This window comes from Choloepus didactylus, chromosome 4 (assembly GCF_015220235.1).
Source record: "Choloepus didactylus isolate mChoDid1 chromosome 4, mChoDid1.pri, whole genome shotgun sequence".
Taxonomy (NCBI): domain Eukaryota; kingdom Metazoa; phylum Chordata; class Mammalia; order Pilosa; family Megalonychidae; genus Choloepus; species Choloepus didactylus.
The window spans coordinates 171884729-171907135 of NC_051310.1; the positions used below are offsets into that span (position 1 = coordinate 171884729).

Genomic DNA, 22407 nt, shown 5'->3' on the forward strand with positions numbered 1-22407 from the left:
GCGGGAGGAACGCTAGTACGCAGGCAGGTGCTGGGGGTAGCTGCTCTCCAGCTCTGAGATCCAAGAAACCAAGACAGGACTCGGAGCCCCCTCTGGAAGGCATCTTCCCGGTGCCTTCTCCCTGAAGGGCCTCACAGGAGTCCCTCCTCCCCTCTTTCCCAGACACGAGACCCAAGAGCCTTGGTAGGGTCTGCACAGCCCGGCGGCTTTCTCCAGGAGGCTTTCTTAGACGGTGAGCGAGGAAGAGCTCTGGAGATGTCTTCTGCTCGACCATTTAGGGCCTTTGAGGTCGACCTTCCTTTGGGGGTTGCTCTTCTCAAGTTGTGGCCGCTGGGCAGGCCGGGAGGGACGCCGGGACATCGAGCGCAGTTCCTTTGCCACCCTCTCCCTGCACCAACAAGCTTTTGGTGTTGGTATGTGGAGGCGGGGGCGTGCGTGTGAAGGCCAGAGACCTTCTGGAGAAGAGGAGAGAGTCGTCAAGTCTCCCTAGAGGTTGACACCTGTGGTCTTGGAACTCGCCTTCTTTTCGCGTAGCTCAGTTCAAAGCCTGAATTCAACTCGTTCCAAGTTATATCCGGAGTCCGTACCCTGTCCACCAACTCCAGGATCGCCCCCTGGCGGGAGGGGGTAGGAGCGAATTTGGGGACCATGTCAGAAAGCAGACAAGGGGAACTCGGCTCTAGCAGCACCCTTTTAAATGCGAAGAAACTAACACCGGCGTAAGGAATGGGGGACGCCCGCCTGAATCCACTTGGAAATCCAGCGATGCCAGGCGCCTCAGGAGAGAGGCGAGCAGTTCTAGGCGGGGACTCCACAGAGAATCTGCTTCTTCCATTTCCTCCTAGTTCTTGGTTACTGTTTAAATAACGATACTCGGAGAGAGAGTGGGTGGTGGCGATTTCTAGAGTCTCTGGATGGATGGCAAGCCCTTGTCCTAACGGGCTGGTATGCCGGCCAAGGCGCTATCGGGCGCGTGCAATTCCAATGAAAGTTTTGCGGCAGTTGCTGAGACCGAAGTGACAGATTCCGGAAGGATCCTGGTGGCGGCGCGGCTGCTTCGCCCCAGGACCCGTGCAGCCTCAATCAGCTTTAGATGGCCGCAGCCTGCAGCTCTTTCTGCCCTCCATCCTCCATCAAACCGCAGCCCCAGCAGTGTACACCCTGGGGCTCCAGTCTCCCCAGAATCCCAGCTACACCTTTGGGGCCACCGAGGAGCCGGAGGCTCAGGTCCCGTGGGCCCTGAGTGTTCGTTTCTGCACAGCGCTGGGGTTCCCTCGTTCATTCCTTGCCTTCTCTCCAACTTCCTGCCCTTGCCATTCTCCCCGCGCCACCCCCCTCCACCCCCCACCTCCCCACCCCTGCCCAACATTCGGGCCTGGCAAAGTTTCGGGTGGTAGCAGTACAGACCCCAGGCCTGCTCCGGGGAATCTCCAAGGCTCTGGGTTTTCAGGGACAGGACTATGACTGGATTGCCCCAGCTACCCAGGATTTCCGGTGTCTCTCTGAAGGTTGCAGACCGAGGCGAGCCGCAGTGCTCTCTTCCGGCTGTCTAGAGAACTGCAGTCTCAGGAAGTCCTGGGGAAGCTATGCTGTTAGGTCTGCCAGGCAAGACTAATAGAGGTCAGAGCTCTGTTCGTCTGCCGCTCACTTGCGCCCCGCTTCTCCCACTCCCCTCCCCCCGCCCCCCACCGAACAATTCACGGTATCATCCACGTCCGTAAACCCAGCGGTCCTTAGGTCCACCCAAAGCCACTGCAATATTTATCATTGACTCTTGAGATCACCAGCCCTCCCGCACCTGCTATTTGAATACGCGCATGTGTTGATCAGGGCCATGGAAGCTGATGTGGCACCTACAGCCCTGCTTTAATTATGCTTTATCTCATTACGGGAATCTACGACAATTGTACATGCATTTGGTGGCCAGCGAAGTGGTGGCCAGCGAAGTAGTTTGCGCTTTCTGCATGTCCAAAGCGTCGAGAAAGCAGCAGCCTGACGCAAGGGGGCTCTGCCTTGCTGTTTAAGCAGTAGGGTCATAGAAAATATCAGAGCAAGTAAACTTCTGGGACTAGTGACACTAGGGCAGGTGCCTTCCAGCCCTACAGATTCTGGCACCAACTTACCCAGCTAGGCTTTCCCCTCACTTTCCCTACTTCTCAGACTCTTGTCAAGACAGGCTCCTCACCACCCCCCTCCCATATGCCTAAATTACTCTGCTTTTTTTATTTCCACTTAGCCTTCCTAATTTCCACTTCTTCCTTCCCCCATAGCTAAGTCATACCCTTCTTTTAGAAAACTCAATTGCCTTTCCAATTACTAAATACCTGACATATAGTAGAAGCTCAATATATTATTTGCAGAATAAATGAATGAATCTCTATTCTACTCTGTTATATAATTATTTCATATATGTTTGGGTTCTCTCCTCAGCTAGGCTGTAGGCTCACTGACTTCAAGGGTCACTTTGATATGTCCTCAGAAACGTGCCCAGTGCTCTGCAACATTTGATACTGTTAATCATCCCTTCTAAAAATTCTCTCTTTGGTTTCAAAGTCACTGCTCTGTTATGGTTCTCCTCCTTTCCCCTCTTTGGCCATTTCTTCTCAGAATCCCTTGCTTACATCTCCTACCCATCCCAATTGCTTCAGCCACCACCTTGTGCTAACGATCCTCCAAATCTGCACCTCTCTGTCTGGTTTTGGTGTCAGGGTGATGCTGGCTTCCTGGAAGGAGTTGGGAAGTATTCCCACTTCTTCAAGTTTCTGGAAGTTTGTGAAGAATTTGCATTAATTCTTTCTAAAATGTTTGACAGAATTAACCAGTGAAGCCATCTGGCTTGGTGTTTCCATTATGGAAAGATTTTTAACTACAAAATCAATTATATATGTTCAGGTTATATATTTCTTCCTGAATATGCTTTGGTAGTTTACATCTTTCAAGGAATTTGTCCATCTCATCTAATTGTTGAAATTATTGACATAAAATTATTCCTATGAGTTATTTCCTTATTATCCTTTTAATATTTGTGGAGTCTATAGTTATATTCCCATTTTACTACTGATATTGGTAACGTCTTTTCTTCGTCTCTCTTTTTTTGATAAGTCTAGGAAGAGGTTTGTTCCTGTTTGCTAAAGCTGCCAGAATGCCAAATACCATAAGTGGATTGGCTTTTACAATGGGGATTTATTAGGTTACAAACTTACAGTTCTAAGGCCATAAAAGTGTCCAAACCAAGGCATCAACAAGAGGATACCATCACTGGGGAAAGGCTGATGGCATCTAGAACACCTTTGTTAGCTGGGAAGAAACATGGCTGGTGTCTGCTGGTGCTTTGCTTCCTGGCTGCATTGCTTTCAGCTTCTGATGCCAGTGGCTTTCTCCTTAAGTGCCTGTGGGTTCTCACTTAGCTTCTCTGGGACAAATTATGGGCTTCAACTTTTTTTTGTTAAATCATATTTGTTATTGTAGAATATAACATATATACATAGAAGTGATAACTTTCCAAGTGCAATTTAACAAGTAGTTAAGAGAGCAAATTTCAAAGAATGTTATGGGTTACAGTTCCACAGTTTCAGTTATTCCCTTATTGTGAGATACAACATATATGCAAAAAAGTAATAACTTTCGAAGTACTATTTAACAAGTAGTTATATAGGAAATTTCCAAAAATGTTACGAGTTACAGTACCAGAGTTTCAGTTATTTCCTTAGTGTCAAATATCACATATAATAAAATGGCGATAATTTTCAAATTACAATTTAATAAGTAGCTATAGAGCAAATTTCAAAGGATACTATGGGTTACAGTTCCACCATTTCAATTCTTTCCTTCTAGCTATTCTAATATCCTAGCAAATAAGAAAAAGAAAATTATATAGAGATTCAGTATTCATAATCCTTTGTCAAATTCCATCTTGTCTGTTGCTACCCCTTCTTCTATTTTAATCACTTACCTGACCTTCAGGGATGTCTAGGCAGTGACCACCATAACTTGTTCATGTTGAAAAAGGGGTGTTGACCTTATGGGAAAAGGGGATACATCTGGTTGATATTCTTGAAGAGGCTATTGCATCTGGGTTTTGGGACTTAGTTGGCATAGGAGCTTTCTGAAGTATTTAAGTTTCTAAGTGTCTCTCTGGGCTTTCTTCAGAATGTCTCTGCCTTTTATCCTCTCATAGAGGTTGCCATAGACTAAGATCCACCTTGAATAGGTGCTTTCACATCTCCATGGTAACAACCTAATCAAAATGCCCAACCAAAATAAGTCCATACCTACAAGAGTCAATTAAAAGGAAATAGCCTTTCATGGGTGTGGAAAGCCGCCTCCCGAATCGGGCCTAGCGTATGCGCTGCAGCCTGCTCTAGAGTTACCCCCGCCCATCGAGTGAGCCAAGATGGCGCCTGCATCCTGTTTCCGCATAGTGACGCATGTATCCGCCACCCGCTCCTACCAATCGAAATCCTGTATACGCGATACTAGCCTAGAAGCTTATTGGTTGTTAATTGTGTATAAAAGGTCTTACCCGGACGGGGTAGGGTGAGACAGCCCACAAGGAGCCGTGCCTGACGGCCACATCGAGGCTGCTCTCCCACGAGGCGCCGTGCCCCGTGTGGGAACCAGTAACACAGAATGTTCATCTAGCTGTAGTAAAGGGCTTGCTTTCACAACTGCCGTGTGGTTCGAGTCGTGATTCATGACCAGGTTAGTTCGCGCAGTCTGCATCTCTCTCTCTCCTTCCCTGTTTCCCCTCGCCGGCCGGGAACCGGGGACCGAGCGGGGCAGCGCCGGACAAGTGGTGGCCCGTACGGGGAAGCTCCTCCTCCTGCCTCGCTCTCGACGGTCCCTCTGTGAGGAGAGCAGCGCTGCGCGTCGAGCTTACGGCGGACTTCCCGCGCCTGATCAACGCGAGAAGGTGAGTGCGTCTTATTACATGATAGTTAGGGCCCGTGGGTTTTCAGGTGACCCCGGGGGACTCGGAAGAGCTCTCCGAGTGACTGAAGTATAGTGCCGACTGCAATCATGGGGCAGTCCGGAAGTTCACCTCTCTTAGCTCCCTTAAAGAACCTTTTGAAACAACGGGGTATCTCGGTCAGGAAAAGCTCCCTTCAGCGTTTTCTTGATGATGTTGATACTTTAGCCCTTGGTTTGCCTGCACCGGCAGCCTTAGCCTACCCTCTTGGATGAAGCTCGGTCGCGACATAGACCGAGCGCGCCAGACGGGCGTGTGTATGGACCCGATTCTAGTACCCATATGGGAGACCGTCCGTGCGGTCCTTGAACTAGAATCGGCTACCGGCCTAAGCCCGTCCTCTGTCTTGCAAGAAGCACGGTGCGCGCTCCAAGAAACCCAGTCAGTTTCGTCAGCGGACGGCTCCTGTAAGGGCAAACCGCCGGAGTCCAGTGACTCTGACTCAGAGTCAGATAGCGATACTGACGAGAAGGCGGAAGCATCCCCGCTAATTGAGTGGGAGGAGCCTCCCGCCACACCCGTGCGGCCTTCCGCCCCGCCAATGTCTACCGCTGCACCCCCAGGGACACCCCAGCTCCCAACTGACGCCTTGGGCGGTCCCACCAAAGGACCTTGCCGAGAGCTCCCTCTAGTGGCCATGCCCAGTAAATGTAATTATCCTTTGCTGCCAGACCCGGAAACCCCGATGGGTCGGTCAGGGGAGGGGCAACCTTTGCCGTACCCCCCGCCCGAGTATACAGGCCCTCAGGACCCTTTGCCATTAGGTAGTGGTGGGAGACATTTCTGGAGATGGAACCCTTTCACAACATTTAGACCTTTTGGCATGCTGGGTGGCTACCAGCCACTTGAGCCGCAGCCAGTCTCAGAAATGTACCCGGTTATTATCAATCCCCAAGGTGGCAATCGGCACGAATCATATGATTACAAACTATTGAGGGAATTGAGGCAGGCCGTCCATCAGTATGGCCCCAATGCCCCTTATACCTTGAACATGATCGAGAACCTCTCTGCTCTAAATCATACACCCGCAGATATTTTTCAGCTAGCCCGTGCTTGCTTGCCGTCAGGCCGATTCATAGATTGGAAAGCATGGTTTGAGGAGTTAGCTGAAGAGCAGGCCGCAAGGAATGCGGCGGGGAGACGTGGCGGGTGGAATGCTGACATGCTGTTGGGGAGAGGCGCCCATGCCCAGAACCAAACGGGTTTCCCACAAGAGGTCTATGCCCAGATCTTCCGCTGTTTTGTGGGTGCCTGGAAAAAGCTAACAGGTGAGGGAGAGGCTCAGGCCTCACTCAGCAATATACACCAAGGCCCCACAGAACCATTTGCGGATTTTGTAGCCAGGATGCAAACCGCAGCTGAGAGAATCTTCTCAGATCCAGGAGTAGCAGAGACTGTGGTTAAGCAAATGATTTTTGAGCAGTGCAACAAGGAGTGCAAAGTTATCCTGGCACAAAACAGAGCAAAAAATTTGACAGAGTGGGTCAGGCTCTGTAGAGATGCTGGCAGCCCTTTAACTAATGCAGGTCTAGCTGCCATGCTAGCCAGCTCCCTACAGGTGGCTACAAAAAGCCCGAGAACCTTAGGGGCAAAGTCTAACGGGTGCTATGGCTGTGGCCAATCAGGGCACTTTAAGAGAGATTGTCCCAATAGACGTCAACCCCCTGCCACTCAACGGTTTGGCGAACCAGGTGCAGCAACCAGGCCGTGTGGCCGTTGCCACAAAGGCCCCCACCGCGCAGAAGACTGTAAATCGGTTTTCGATGCGCAGGGTAGACGCCTCTCTGGCCGCCCCGAGCAGATTCCAAAAAACGGGAAGAGGGGGTCCGCCCTTTCGACGGACCCCCTTGCATGCCATTCGACAACACAGGATCCGATCAAATTCGTGCGTCCCCCGGCTCAGCAGGACTGGACCTCTGTGCCACCTCCAGACTCGTACTAACCCCCTCCATGGGTGTCCAGTTAGTAGGGACCTCCTTCAAGGGGCCCTTACCGGCTGGTACTGTAGGGCTCATATTGGGAAGAGCATCCACGGCCCTGAAAGGATTAACAGTTATACCAGGACTTGTAGATTCAGATTTCACAGGCCGTGCCCAAGTTATGGTTCAATCTCAGCGGGGCACCTTAGTCATTGCAGAAGGTGATAAGCTGGCGCAGCTCCTGCTCTTACCCAGCTTACATGCAGTCTTTCCAAGCAGAATCAGACAGAGAGGGGAAAAAGGGTTCGGATCCAGTGAAGCGATTTTTGAGGGACTCCATATGTCCCTGGAGTCTCGACCTATGCTAACCATTAAGGTGCAAGGCAGATCTTTCTTGGGCCTGCTCGATACAGGGGCCGATCGGTCTATCATAAGACAACAAGAATGGCCCCCCACCTGGCCAACGAGCAGGGCGGAAGAGCCCATTAGAGGAATAGGCCAAATTTCAGCGCCCATGCTCAGTGCAGCTGCCCTTCATTGGGCCGATGAAGAAGGACACCAAGGCAGTTTCCAGCCTTATGTATTAGCCCTGCCTGTGTCTTTGTGGGGAAGAGACATTCTGACCCAAATGGACGTTACTTTAATTAGCGGCTACTCCCCAACCTCTAAGCGACTGCTAAAAGAAATGGGGTATACCCCCGGCAAGGGTTTAGGAGCTTCACTGCACGGACGTGCGGAGCCTATACAAGCTGCCCCCAAGTCTGACAGACGAGGCTTGGGTTTTTCATAGGGGCCACTGAGGAGAGATTCCCACCCACACCTATAAAACTAAAATGGAAAACCGAGGCTCCGGTGTGGGTGCCTCAGTGGCCCTTGCCACAGGAAAAACTTGCAGCGTTGCACGCCCCTAGTATCAGAACAACTAGAAAAGGGCCATATCGCCCCTTCCACGTCACCGTGGAACACCCCTATATTCGTAATAAAAAAGAAATCTGGTAAATGGAGACTGCTACATGATCTAAGAGCTATTAACGATTGCATGGAGCCTTTAGGGCCCGTTCAGATGGGACTGCCCCTCCTCTCGGCATTACCGGAGCACTGGTCGATTTTCATCATAGATCTGAAAGATTGCTTCTTTTCTATTCCGCTCCACCCTGAAGACACCCCTAAGTTTGCCTTTACTGTGCCCTCTAGTAATCAAGAGGAGCCCTGTCAACGCTTTGAATGGACAGTCCTGCCCCAAGGCATGGCTAATAGTCCTACCATGTGCCAGCTGTATGTCGCTGCGAAGCTAGCTAGCACTCGGCAGCAGTTCCCTCAAGTGAAAATCATCCATTATATGGATGACATTCTCTTAGCCCATAGAGACACAGATCTTCTTAAAACAGTTTTGTCACATTTAGTCCTTAGTCTTAGAGAAGCTAACCTAGAGATTGCCCCTGAAAAAATCCAAATGACTGACATTACCACTTTCCTGGGGGCGAAAGTCGCACCCACTCATGTTTCCCCCCAAAAGGTGTCTCTCAGGCTAGACAATATACACACTCTCAATGATCTACAAAAACTCATGGGGGATATCAATTGGATCCGTCCATACCTAAAAATACCCAATGTCAAACTAACACCTTTGTTCGACCTGTTGAAGGGGGATTCTAATATAAACTCACCTCGAAGCTTCACTCCAGAGGCAAGGCGAGCACTATGCCAGGTGGAACAGGCGCTCAGTGGCGCTGCATTGAAGAGAATAGACCCTGATGAGCCTTTTGAAGCCTGCGTGCTGCCGACAGAATTACAGCCCACTGCGGTACTGTGGCAGCGGGGGCCGCTGCTCTGGGTCCACCCTGGAGTTTCCCCCAAAAAAGTCCTAGAGCACTATCCTACAGCGGTTGCAGACTTGGCCCTAGAATGCATTAAAAGGGCTGTGCAGCATTTCGGTCAGCAGCCCAAAAATCTCAGGGTGCCTTATTCTTCCCAGCAGCTTGAGATACTCACCGGATGCATAGATCAATGGGCCATTCTCCGGTGTACATTTCTTGGTCCCATTAACAATCAGTTCCCTAAGGCTCCTCTCTTGCAGTTTGTCACCCGGCACCCAGTGATTTTTCCCAAAGTAACCTCTCCTAGGCCACTAGCAGGCGCCCCCACCGTATACACGGACGGCTCCAGCTCCGGAACAGGGGCGTATTGTGTGGAGGGGGACACTCCTAAAACAGTGCTCTTCCAACCACAAAAGCCTCAATGGGTAGAACTGCAGGTTATCATTGCAGTCCTGGAAAGCCTTTCCGAGCCCTTAAATGTCGTCTCGGATTCTGCTTATGTTGTGAACTCTGTACAAATTTTAGAAACGGTGGGCATTGTTAAACATTCCTCTACAGTAAGGACGTTCTTTGCCAAACTACAGGAGGTTATATGGACCAGGCAACACCCTTTTTACATAACCCATATTAGAGCCCACACAGGTTTGCCTGGCCCTATGGCCCAGGGGAACCATAGCGCAGATGTAGCCACTCGACAGCTGCACATCTTTCCGACGCTGGTACCGTATCAACAAGCCCGAGAATTCCATGCCAAGTTTCACATCAATGCAGGTACCCTAGCTAAGCGGTTCAGCATACCACGTGCAGCTGCTCGAGATATTGTCCGAGCCTGCAACAATTGTGCAGAGCAGAGAGCAGTCCCCTCGGTTGGGGTCAACCCTAGGGGTCTCACCCCAGGGGATACTTGGCAGATGGATGTCACTCATCATTCAGAGTATGGTAAGATCAAGTACTTACATGTGTCGGTGGACACATGCTCCCAAGTTTTATTTGCCTCTGCTGAACCAGGAGAAAGAGTCTCCCACGTCATTGCACACTGCCTTGCTGCATGGGCAGCTTGGGGTAAGCCAAAGACGTTAAAGACGGATAACGGGCCTGCCTACACTAGTAAATCCTTCCAAAAATTTTGTGACAACATGGATGTCCAATTAAAACATGGCATCCCCTATAACCCTCAGGGGCAAGGAATCATTGAAAGAGCGCACAGATCTCTCAAAGACTTGCTTAAAAAACAGAAAGAGGGTATAGGCCACGGCCTGTCCCCAAAAGCTCGACTGTCTGTAGCCTTGCTCACATATAATTTTTTAAACGAAAATTCACAAGGAATGACACCTGCCCTGCAACACACCACCCCGAGTCCTCCGCATAGAGGTCTAGTCCGTTGGAAGGATGTCCTGTCGGGGCAGTGGAAAGGCCCTGACCCGGTGCTCAGCTGGGCCAGAGGCTCTGTTTGTGTTTTTCCCCAGGAACCAGGACGTCAACCAGTGTGGGTTCCGGAAAGACTGGTGAGAACCGTGACATCACCTGAAGAAGCCAAGGAACAGCTGTCAGAAACGCCAACGAATATACAACCTGAACCATTAGACCAAGCCTCCGACCCTGCTGATGATGGCGACGACCGACAAGACGATAATAGTAGGACTGACCACCCCGCGGTTGCCCAAAAGAGGATCGGTAACTCTGTTCTTTGCTCTCCTATAGCAATCCTTCTAATCTGCCTTTTTCTTTTTAGTGGAACTATATTTCCTCCACAAGCTTCAATGAGTCCTTCCCCCTCACCAATGACACACTGATCCTCTCTTTTGCTAACCTCTCTGTCAAGGTTGTCAACACCACAGTTGCGGCGAATGCTACTTGTGAAACTGGTAATGGCGAGTTAAGTAAGGGAGTCTTGCTTGAATTTCTTAACGTTACAGGGAAGAGCCGCCAGTCTTGTGAAGGGATCTTGAGTAAAAAGGAGACTCAAAGGTGCCTTTTCCTTCCGGGGTTTGCTCCTACAGTCTGCAACCGTTCCAAAGACCCGGATGCCTCGCCGCCCCGCTATCCTAGTGTATCGCCCAAGTTATGTCTGGCTCCCCGTCAAGGCAACCGACTGGGTTGGCCCTGTTTCTCAAGTTGTTTCACTTAACAATATCCCCTTCTCTAAGTCTAGGCGTCCAAGAGGCATAAAAGAATGGCTATCGAATGCTGCCAGTGTAGTTTCCTCTTTGTTTGTCCCAACGATCGGGCAGGCTGTGCTACAAGCATGGACAGATCGGCAGCTCGCCATAACGATGGAAACGGTAAATGGCTTGGTCAACCTTACCCGAGACGTGCTACGCCGCCACAATCAGATGCTGAACTTAAATTTCCAGGCCATTCAGAAACTCCAAGCGGAGATAGATGAACTTGGACTGGAAATAGATGGACTCTGGAGAGTGCTTCAGCAAACATGTGACACCCGGTGGCTTACGGTTAAACTCTGTGTCACTCCTGTCAGGGCCAACGTGACCGGAAGCATTTCCAGAGTCTCTGATTGGCTGAAAAGGTCATATTTTCCTGAATTTGTTAATCTCTCCCAACAGGTGGAATCTAGTTTAGACACAATTGGGGGGATCAAGTTAAAACCCGTTAAAGTCGATCTCTCCGGGTTAGGCGAGGTTCTACAGAAATTATTGCACAGTGTTTCTTCCTGGTTCTCTTGGCCCAATTTAACTAATTGGATCCTCATTGCAGTGGGATTATTGGTGGGATTAGTCGTTGTTAAATATTTGCTAGAACGCCTGTTTCAAGCGCAGCAGCAATTGCGTGTTACCACTATGATGGCTATGACTCCCACCTCTGTTACCCCCGATAGTGACCGATTTATTAACCATACCCCTTCCTGGTCGCCTCAGGTGGGGCGCTTTGGAGCAAAATTTGTAGCGAATCGCATGGCTGTTTCTCGGGTGTAAAAGGCGACACCAGTAGTCATAATTTTGTCTCAGGTGGGTCTCTAGGGCAGAGTCCTAGTTGTGGCCAGACTGGACCCTAGCCATTGCACAGAGACACCTAGTGACACCCCCGACTCTGGTTACTGCTGTTCCTGCCCCCGTCGTTGTTCCCCAGTTGCCAGGCAAAGCACTGCAGGGAGAGTCACGTTGCTTCCAGCTTACGGACTCTCCGGTCTCCATATGACGTGAGCATTCTGGTTGGTGCTAGAGGCTCCGCCGCTGGATGGCTGAGGCCTAGTCCAGACTCCCCAAAGCACCAAAGAGGTTGTGAACCATTTGGGTTCACGGGAGCACGCTCATCACTGGAGACACTGGGTCAAAAATAAATAAGAAAGGGGGAGATGTGGAAAGCCGCCTCCCGAATCGGGCCTAGCGTATGCGCTGCAGCCTGCTCTAGAGTTACCCCCGCCCATCGAGTGAGCCAAGATGGCGCCTGCATCCTGTTTCCGCATAGTGACGCATGTATCCGCCACCCGCTCCTACCAATCGAAATCCTGTATATGCGATACTAGCCTAGAAGCTTATTGGTTGTTAATTGTGTATAAAAGGTCTTACCCGGACGGGGTAGGGTGAGACAGCCCACAAGGAGCCGTGCCTGACGGCCACATCGAGGCTGCTCTCCCACGAGGCGCCGTGCCCCGTGTGGGAACCAGTAACACAGAATGTTCATCTAGCTGTAGTAAAGGGCTTGCTTTCACAACTGCCGTGTGGTTCGAGTCGTGATTCATGACCAGGTTAGTTCGCGCAGTCTGCATCTGTCTCTCTCCTTCCCTGTTTCCCCTCGCCGGCCGGGAACCGGGGACCGAGCGGGGCAGCGCCGGACACATGGGGGTACATAATAGTTTCAAACTGGCACAAGATTTATCAATTTTAGTGATCTTCTCAAAGAATGACCTTTGGTTTCATTGGTTTTCTCTATTATTTTTATGTTTTCCATTCCATCAACTTCTGCTCCCATCTTTATTATTTCTTTTATTCTGCTTACAATCTGTATAATTTGCTTTTCTTTTTCTAGTTTCTTTACATGGAAGCTGAAGTTATTTATTTGAGACTGCATCAGTTTCCTGTGGTTGCTGTAACAAATTATCATGAATTTGGTGGCCTAAAAGAACAGAAGTTTATTTTCTGAAAGTTCTGGGGGCGAGAGGTCTGAATTCAAGGTGTCAGCAGGGCTGCACACCCTCCTTAGACTCTGGGGATATTGCGTCTCTTGCCTCTTCCAGCTTCTGGTGGCTACCAGCATTCCTTCGCTTCTGGTTTCATCACTCTGTCTGCATCATCACATGACCCTCTCCTCTGTGTGTGTCCGTCTTTACTTCTGTCATGTAAGGCCAATGGTGGTGGCATTTAGAGCCCACCATGGTGAGCTCATCTCAGGATCCTTAAATTAATTACATCTGCAAATATCCTTTTTCCAAATGAGGTAACATTCGCAGGTTTGGGGGATTAGGATACTGACATATCTTTTGCAGGGTCACCATTCAGCCCACTGAAAATAAACAAGAGCAGAGACTGATGACCTCTGGGGCAATATCAAGTGATCAAAAAACTTAAAGCAAAGATTCATTTTCATGCTTTACTCGATCATGAAACCCACAAAGGTTTATAATTTATAATATAATATACTCTATAGTTATAATTTATAATTATAATGTAATATAATAAAATTTATAAAGGTATATAATTTAGAAACTATTTCTATCATTCAACAGTGAAGATTATTATTGTTGGCATGACCATCAGAAGTTTTTCCCTTGAGTAAAAGTATTTCTTACCATTAGATTGTCTATGGCATACTAAAGGTTCAATAATGCCACCAGTGGTGTAGCAAACAACTCGCCAGCATGATCAGTCCATACATTTACGTTTGCCTTCATTAAACTTCAGTAAACAAACTTAACATACTTATAGACAATGTTTCTCAAAAGAGTCTGTTCTACCTTCTTAACTAGCTAACCAAACATAGGTCATCATTGCTTGGCTTGACCTCTCCTTCCAGGAGAAAATTCACAACTTTGCAAATAGCTGCGTGTTCCTTTTTTCCAGGATGGGAAGTGTTCTAAAAGTGTTCTAAAAAGAAGTCATGTCACCATCTTTTTCAACTTCCTTTAGCTACCTCTCATCTTTTTTTTAAATTCATGAAGTGCTTCTTTCACCAGATTGTTTGGATCTGCTTTGTCTTGAAAGTCCAGCTGAGGGTTTCTTTCCAGTATGAATGATACAACTGTTATAACTCAACAACGATTTGTCTATACTTTGGCTGTTTGATAGTTTCTAACATGTCTTAAGCAAGGACAGATAAATTCATCTCATTCATAGCCATATCTCACAGGGGTGGTTGCTATGGCAAATACATCCCAGGTACAGTGATACCATTGGGTGTTTGCTCCAGGATCTCATACATTTGGTCATAGAAGCTTGTAGGAGTTTTATTCAAAGACTCATCGATTTGATGTCTGTTCAGCCAACATCTTTTATTCTATTAAGGCTGGAGAATTTCCAAGAGAATTTGCTGAGTATATCATTTGTTGGGTGTGAGTTCTGGTTAAACTGCTGAAACTTATTGGCCTGATGCATATAGCAGTAGAGAATACCTCTCATACATTTTATACACTTTATAGCCAAGTGCTCTATGGCCCCTCCCTTATCATCATCAATGTGCCTACATGCAAGGGCTAAAGTCTAGACATGGGTAGCACAGTACAGGCTATTCTGGATCTTGGCATTCTGGTCATTATTACATGCTTTAGTGGGAAAGAGACCTGTGATTGGATTTTGCTACAGAGCAATGTTGACTCAACAATTCTGTAACAATGATCCCTAAGGCTAGGGTTTCACTATCAGGTCTTAGAAGATTAATGCTTTTAAGTGGTTCATAAACTAAACCAGTCCTTAAGAAATTGGGTGAAAGGAGATGACTGTATCAGATGAGCTGGCATTTCAAATTGTTGACTTTAACCATAAATGTCTCAAGCTGATGTGAACATTTGGGCCTTGCAACTCCTTTTGGCCATATGCTCCACAAATCCTACAATTGTGCTTGGGCTGCTGTCTTGCTATTTGATTTCTATGTGTTCATTTATTACAAGCCAGTCTCCCTTTAGGTCCTTGAGCATAGCCATAGTTGCTGCTTTAAAATCTTTGTCTGCTCATTTAAACATCTCTGTCATCTTGGGGTTGACATCCATTGATTGTCTTTCTCTTGTGAATAGGACTTGCTCCCCTTTTTCTTCATATTTCTAGTGATGGTATTCTAGATATTGGGAATGATTAATTTTGGGGGGCTCTGGCTTCTGTTATTTTCCTCCAAAGAGTGTTTTGTTTTGTTTTCTATGTTTTATTAGGAATTAGCTTGTCTGGACCCAGATTCGAAACTCTATATCTACCATGGTGAATATCAGAGATCATTGTTTAATTCTTTTATGCTTAACTGAGTCACTTGGAGTCTATCTTGCTCTTGTGTTTTATAGGAGTCAGCTACAGAGTTGGATAGAAGTAATATGCAGAATTTGTGTCTCCCCTTTGTGGTTCTCTTCTTTCTGAATTTCCCCCTCTCATTCAAGCTGTAGCTGTCATCCTACAATCTGTTCTATAGTTCTTAAAATCCACCGGTATGACTATGGGTTTATAACTAGTTTTAGTTGCCACAGTGGCAACAGGTTGCTTTTTTTTTTCATCACTTTAAAGATTTTGTTCCATTGTCATCTTTTTTGTATTTTTTTTATGAGAAGTCTATAATTCTTATCTTTGGTTTTCTGGCTGCTTTTAATATTTCTTTTCTTTGTCACTGTTTTCAGGAATTTGATTATTGTGTACCTTTGTGTGATTTTTTATTGTGATTATCATGATTGAAATTTGTTGAATTTATTGGATCTGTGGGTTTATAGTTTTCATCAAAAGTGGAAAAGTTTTGGCCATATTTCTTCAAGTAATTTTTTTTTGGTTCCCCCTTCTTGGACTACAATTACAACAAACTAGACTTCTTGAAATTTTACTCTGTATCATTGTTCTGGTTTGCTAATGCTGCTGGGATGCAAAGTGCCAGAAATGGATTGGCTTTTATAAAGGAGGGTTATTTGGTTACACAGTTACAGTCTTAAGGCCATTAAGTGTCCAAGGTAATGCATCAACAGTCGGGTACCTTCATTGGAGGATGGCCAATTGCATCCGGAAAACCTCTGTCAGCTGGGAATGCACGTGGCTGGCGTCTGCTCCAAGTTCTGGTTTCAAAATGGCTTTCTCCCAGGACATTCCTCTATAGGCTGTATCTCCTCTTCAAAATGTCACTCTCAGTTGCTCTTGGGGTGTTTGTCCTCTCTTGGCTTCTCCAGAGCAAGAGTCTGCTTTCAATGACCATCTTCAAACTGTCTCTCATCTGCAGCTCCTCTCTTAGGTTCTGTGCGTTCTTCAAAGTGTCCCTCTTGGCTGTACCAAGCCCGCTCCTTCTGTCTGAGCTTATATAGTGCTCTAGTAAACTAATCAAGGCCCATGCTGAATGGGCGGGGCCATGCCTCCATGGAAATTATCTAATCAGAGTTATCACATACAGTTGGGTGGGTCGCATCTCCATGGAAACACTCGAAGAATTACAATATAATCAACACTAATATGTCTGCCCACACAAGATTGCATCAAAGAATATGGCTTTTTCTGGGGGAAATAATAAATACAAACTGGCACAATCATTGAGGATTTCTACAATTTTTTCTTCTTTGTGCTCTGGTTTAGATAGATTCTATTGCTGTGTCTTCAAGTTCAATAATAGTTCTTCTGTACTGTCTACTCTGCTTTTTTTATGGTTACACTTCATTTATTTTTTAATGCAATTTTATTAAGATATATTCATATACCATACAATCATCCAAAGTGTACAGTCAATTGTTCACAGTATCATCACATAATTGTTCATTCATCACCACAATTTTTTGAACATTTTCATTCCTCCAAAAACTAAGAATAAAAATAAAAGTAAAAAAAATCACCCAAAACATCTCATACTCCTTTTATTCATTTACTTTTTGTCCCCCTTTACTCATTTGTCCATACACTGGATAAAGGGAATGTGAGTCACAAGGTTTTCACAATCACACAGTCACACCATATAAGCTATATAGTTATAAGATCGTCTTCAAGAATCAAGGATACTGGATTGCAATTCAATGGTTTCAAGTATTTCCTTTAGCTATTCTAATACACTGAAAACTAAAAAGGGATGTCTATATAAATACATAAGAATAACCTCCAGAATGACCTCTTGATTCCATTTGAGATCTCTCAGCCAATGAAACTTTATTTTGTTTAATTTCCCTTCCCTCTTTTGGTCAGGAAGGCTTTCTCAACACCACTATGCCAGGTCAAGGCTCATTCCTGGGAGTCATGTCCCATGTAGCAGGGAGGGAAGTGAGTATACCTACTGAGTGGGCTTAGATCTCTCTGCATCTGATCAACAAGAGTTTCTCTGTGGGGTGACTGTTAGGCACCATTATAAGTAGGCTTAACCTCTGCTTTGCAGTAACAAGCTTCATAAGGGCAAGCCCCAAGATTGAGGACTGGCCTACTACAATGGTATTCCCCAATGGTTGCGAAAGTATCAGGAATTCCCCAGGTGGGGAAATTTAATGTTTCCACATTTTTCCCCAGGGCCTCATGTAGGTTTTGCAAATACTTTTTATTCTATGCCCAATTACTCTGGGATGTATTGGGGTTTCACTCTACCCTGTACAAACCAACCAGATCTCACCCCCTATTCAAGGTTCCATGTAATTAAGGTGTTTGAATAAACTGATCATACAAGTTAAATTATATAGCATGCTACAGAAAGTATAGATTTTGTACCAAATAAGCATCTCTTCCTTTGGCCTCACACAGAAGTTGAAGTTTTAAAACATAGTCAATATCATCCTTTTCCCTTTGGTCTGGTTTACCTTAGTTTTAATCAAGTCCATTTTGTTTGTATCTCTAATTGAAGTCTCATCTTTTTCAGCTTTTTTAACATTTGCTGTATGGGGTAATGCTGACATTCATAGCTGCTGAATTCTGGCTCTGAGTCTCAGGTGTCACACAGACACCCAAAGTTACAGGGACTGACCAGCTTATACACAAACAGTTCAGCATCTCAGAATTTAGAGATAACTATTACAACTCATGAAAAGATGTGATTGCTGTAAGAGCTTACAATCGAGGAACCTTTACCATAAGCCTTCCCCTGATAACCTATGTTCTCAGATTCAATTCTCAGAGTTTGTACATTATAGTTAGTCCATATTAGTGAGGTGTTATAATATTTGTCTTTTCAATTTTGGCTTATTTCACTTAAAATACTGTCCTCAAGTTCCATTCACCTAGGTGCATACCTCACAACTTCATTTCTTCTTACTGCCCCTCAATATTCAATTGTATATATACACCACAGTTCACCATTCTGTTTATCAGTCAATGTACCTTTAGGCCACCTCCATCCATTGGAAATCATGAATATGGCTGCCATAAACATCAGTATGCAATGTCCACTTGTGTCCCTGCTCTCAGTTCTTCCAAGTATATATCCAATAATGAGGCTGCAGGACAATATGGAAACCCCATAGTTAGCTTCCTGTGGAACCACCACATTGCCCTCCAGCTGGGCTGCACCATTCTACTTCCTTACCAACAGTGAACAGGTACATCCCTCTCTCCACATTTTCTCCAGCGCTTGTATCCCTTTGTTTATTTTTAACAGTTTTATTCATACACCATACAATCCACCTTAAGTAAACAATCAATGATTCCCAGTATAATCACATAATTATGCAATCACTACTACAATCGATGTGAGGATATTTCCGTCTCTTCCCCCAAAGAAAGAGGAAAAGGAGGGAAAAAATGAAGAATAAAAATACAAAAGATAGAAGAAAAATAAAAATAAAATAAAAAGAAAAGATCAGGCAATACCACCACCAACAAGAACCCATAACACTCCCTTATATCCTCCTCTTATAAACATTTAGCTTTGGTATATTGCCTTTGTTACAATTAATGGAAGTATCATTCAATGTTACCACTAACTATAGACTCTAATTTGTATTGATTGTATTTTTTCCCTTATACCATCCAATTTTCAACACCTTGCAATGTTTACATTCATTTGTTCTCCCTCATTTAAAAACATTCTTATATTTGTAAATTTAATCATCACCATTGAGAACTCTAGGTTTCGCTAATTTACACAATCACAGTCTTTATCTTCTATCTTTCCTTCTGGTGTCATACATGCCTCTAGCCTTCCTTTTTCAACTGTACTCACACTCATCTTTGTTCCTAGTACTTACAATATTGTGCTACCATCACAAAGTATTGTGCTATCCATTTCTGGATATATGCAATAAATCCTGTTGAACCTTCTGTACTCCTTCAGCATCAAATGATCAATTTCTAACCTCTTTCTATCTCCCAAAAACCTGTGTTAACAACTCTCAAATGTCACTCATCACTATTCATCCAAATTAGTGAGACCATACAGTATCTATCCATTTGTTTCTGGGTAATTTCAAACAATGTAATGTCAACTGTCTTTGGGGTTTTATATGTCATAACTTAATTTTTATTATTTTCCCTCTCTGTCTCTTTTTACCCTTACTGATAGTCTTCATTTCTACACTTTTTTCCAAACCTCTCTCTCCTGTTCTTTCCTATTTAACTATAGTGCTCCCTTTAGTATTTCTTGTAGAGCAGGTATCTTGTTCACAAACTCTCTCAGTGTCTGTTTGTCTGAAAATATTTTAAACTCATCCTCATTTTTTTAAATAATTAAAATCTGTTTTATTGAGATATATTCACATACCATACAATCATCCATGGTCTACAACCAACTGTTCATAGTATCATCATATATTTGTGCATTCATCACTCCAATCTATTTTTGAACATTTTCCTTACACCAGAAAGAATAGGAATAAGAATAAAGAATAAAGGTAAAAATGAACACCCATCCCACCCTATTTTTCATTTAGTTTTTGTCCCCACTTTTCTACTCATCCATCCATACACTGGATAAAGGGAGTGTGATCCACAAGGTTTTCACAATCACACTGTCACCCCTTATAAGCTACATTGTCATACAATCGTCTTCAAGAGTCAGGACTACTGGGTTGGAGTTTGATAGTTTCAGGTATTTACTTCTAGCTATTTCAATACATTAAAACCTAAAAAGGGTTATGTACATAGTACGTAAGATTGTTCACTGGAGTGACCTCTCAACTCCATTTGAAATCTCTCAGCCAGTGAAGCTTTATTTCTTTTCATTTCGCATCCCCCTTTTAGTCAAGAAGATGTTCTCAATCCAATTATGCCAGGTCCAGATTCATCCCTAGGAGTCATATCCTGCATTGCCAGGGAGATTTACACCACTGGGAGTCAGATCCCATGTAGGGGGGAGGGCAGTGAGTTCACCTGCCAAGTTGGCTTAGCTAGAGGGAGAGGGCCACATCTGAGCAACAAAGAGGTACTCAGGATCTCCCTCATTTTTGAAAGACAGTTTTGCCAGATAAAGAATTACTGTTTGGCAGTTTTTCTCTTTCAGTATCTTAAATATGTCATACAATTGCCTTCTTGCTGCCATGGTTTCTATTGAGATATCTGCACATAGTCTTATCGAGCTTCCTTTGTACAAGATGGATCACTTTTCTCTTGCTGCTTTCAGAATTCTTGCTTTGTCTTTCACATTTGACAATCTGATTATTAAGTGTCTTGGAGTTGGTCTACTCATATCTATTCTGTTTGGGGTACACAGTACTTCTGTAATTTTGTGTCTTCATAACAGATGTGAAATTTTCAGTGATTATTTCCTCCATTATTCTTTCTGTCCTTTTTCCCTTCTCTTCTCCTTCTGCGACACCCATGACATGTATATTCATATGCTTCATGTTGTCATTCAGTTCCCTGAGACCCGGTTCATATTTTTCCATTCTTTTCCCTGTCTGTTCTTTTGTGTGTAGGATTTCAGGTGTCCTGTCCTCCAGTTCATGAATCCTTTCTTCTGCCTCTTAAAATCTGCTGTTGTATGTCTCCATTGTGTTTTTTATATCTTCTATTGTGCCTTTCATTCCCATAAGTTCTGCCAATTGTTTTTTCAAACTTTCAGGTTCTTCCTTATATTCAATGACTTCTTTATATCCTTCACCTCTTTTGCCATATCTTCCTTCAACTCATTGATTTGATTTTTTGAATTGATTTAGGAGATTTGTTTGATTTATAATTAATGTTCAATTCCTGTATCTCATTTGAAGTGTAAGTTTGTTCCTTTGACTGGGCCATATCTTCATTTTTTCCTAGCATGATTTGTAATTTTTTGTTGTCTAGGCATCTGGTTTCCTTGATTACCACAATCAGAAATCTCAGACCAGACAGGCCCAGGTCTCAAGAGGAGACTATATTCAGGATCAGGTTTCCCTGAGGGTGAGACCCACAGATTGTGAGTCTGTGCTGTGAGGCCCCTAGACTCTGTGCTTTTCCTATCCTACTCAGCAGGTGGTGCTTGTCAGCCCACAGCTCCCCACCAGTATAAAGCTGTGTGGTGTATTTAATTCTCAGTTGGCCCTGTCCTGGCCAGGGACCAAGGGTGTCAGAAGCCAAGCTTGAGCTGTTTCTGTTCCCCTGCCCCAGCCCTGGGGTCTGAGTTCTCTGAGGGAAGGCTTCCACTTGAGCTGGGCCCTGCCCCCCTTTTCTTAGGGAAGATAAGCCCTTTAGGGAATTGTCTCCTATAGTTGAGTTTTTCCTTTGACTCTCTGACTATCTTAACTTCATCTTTGCCTCAGTCAGCGCTGGCAATTGAAAATACCTGAGACTTTCTCTAATGAGCTACCTAGAATGAGAGAAAAAAAGGGAAAAAAGCAAGAAGTCCCTTTTTCAGAGCCCTTCCCCAGCCCTCCATTTCACCAGGCAAGAACCAGAATTGGTACCTGGTTTTATGTGCCCCTTTTCTTGGGGCACAGCCCTTTTCCAGTATTCTGATCTCAGTGGACTCCAAAAGCCTCTGTTTTTATTTATTTATGTATTTTATTCCATCAGCCCTGCCTTTTTTTCTGCCAGGATGAACCTCTGGGTTCCTTTCCTGCTTGCTCTAGGTTTATCTGTGCTTGTAGTCTGCACTCAGTTGTCAAAATTTGTTAATTGAAACCACAATTGGAGCTTGGTTGAGCTACATTCTGTTGCTCCTGGAAGGGACTGCTTCTTTTTCCCACAGCAAAATTTTGCAACTCAGCCTGCCATGCTGCTGGGGGAGGGACACCAGCTCTGCAGTTTGGGGTGCTTTACTTACAGTTATTTGCTGCAATCTCAGCTGTTTCACCCATTCCTGTGTGGTGTATGATGTTGTCCGGTCATGGATGCCCCCCCCCACTAGTTGTTCCAGGCTATTTTCTAGTTTTTCATGGCTATTTACAAGTTGCTCTAGGGGACTAATTAAATTCCACACCTCCCTGTGCTGCCATGTTGCCCTGCCTCATGTCTAATCTGCTTTTAAGCCATTCAGTGAATTTATTAGTTCAGATATTACATTTTTCATCTCTAGAAGTTTCATTTGATGTTTGCTTATGCATTCCATTTCCATCCTCATTGTGTATGTTTTCCTTTAAATCTTTGAACATATTTGTAATAGTTGCTTTATTTAAGTCCTGTCTACTAATTTCTTCATATTGTCCATTTCCAGGCTTCTCTCTATTGAGTGATTTTTTCTTCTGGTTATGGGATAAATT

At 45.1% G+C, this 22407-nt stretch overlaps 1 pseudogene; it reads right to left on the minus strand.

Moving 5' to 3' along the window:
* Nucleotides 1-13625: 13625 nt before the first annotated feature.
* LOC119533001 lies at nucleotides 13626-22143 on the minus strand (annotated as a pseudogene).
* Between the last annotated feature and the right edge of the window lie 264 nt (nucleotides 22144-22407).